The following is a 1,251-nucleotide window of genomic DNA, read 5'->3' as shown; positions in this document are numbered from 1 at the left end:
AAAAAAAAACAGTAAAATTTTTACAGTAATTTTGTTTTTAAGTGGAGTAGCTTTGCTTTTGAGAAAAAGCATCACCCTTAAAGTATGTTTTATTTTATTGCTGAAGGGCATTTGTAGGTAGCCTGGAACTTTTCTTTCGCTCGTTTTGAATCACACCCTTCTTTTCTGACCAAATCTTCACAATTCGAGATCTTATCCACATGCATGCAGATATTGATGCAGAGCCCATCACCACATTAACTTTAAGTTGATTCTATAAGGTTAAAAAAAGACAGTAAAAAAACACGTATTTTCTTTTTCTCACATATTTTGTATGTATATGAGTAAGCAATTCTGAAAATACATGAAGAGCAACTTAATGGATGTAGGGTACAGACAGTTTGGGAGTATGGTTTTGCTGGGTTTTGTTTCTAGAATGATGGGTCATGTGCTTGTTTAGAGAACCAGTAAAGAGGAGGAGAGGTCTAACAGAAAAAAGAGAAAGATCGAATGCTAATATCATCCCAGAGGAGATAAAGGAGATCTCGAGAAGCAAGGAGCTTGGTTAGAGGGTTGGCCTTAAGCAGAAACAGAGGCACATATTCTAAAGCTGTGACAGAACGAAAGTATGAGAGAGGAAGGCAGAAAGCTTCAAGAGGCAGAAATTAGAAAGTTCATAGCTATTGACCTCAATTTACTGAATAAATAGAAAAAAAAAATTCCTGAGAATGGAGAGAGATGACCTGTGCAGTATGCCATGGTCTTTATTGAAAAAAGATGTATCCCATGAGGTAAGGCTAATGTAGTCTTCTATTGAATGTTCTGGGAAAGACAATGAATTTTATTTGAATATGAAAGTATCTGCCCACTCAAGCAAAAACAAAGACCTTTTTATTGTTTAATAGAAACAAAGATATAATCTAGTCAGTGACTTTGGCTTTCTTAACATTTTTAATGTGAGTGTTTAAAGTGCCTTTCAAGTTTGAAAACAAAGAAGCAACACTGGAAATGTTCATGCCTGCCATACTTGGGAAAGATTAAATAAAAGGCATCAGATAAGTCTCAGTATTCATGAAGTCCTATATTTTTCAGAAGAAAATATTTTAATCCTGAATATTCAGTGTTTTCAAATGGTGGGCTTCTTAAAGAGGATCTAAGCGGTTCATTTAGTCCGAAAAAGGAAGCTTAGTATGCAAATGCTTACCCAAGACCCCAGAAACCACAGGTGTCAAAGTGGAAAGAGATAGTGTAACTAAGTGCAAATAAATCAGA

Source organism: Pteropus vampyrus, unplaced genomic scaffold (genome assembly GCF_000151845.1).
Source record: "Pteropus vampyrus isolate Shadow unplaced genomic scaffold, Pvam_2.0 Scaffold281, whole genome shotgun sequence".
In the NCBI taxonomy this organism is placed as follows: Eukaryota; Metazoa; Chordata; class Mammalia; order Chiroptera; family Pteropodidae; genus Pteropus; species Pteropus vampyrus.
This window is presented reverse-complemented; position numbering follows the sequence as displayed.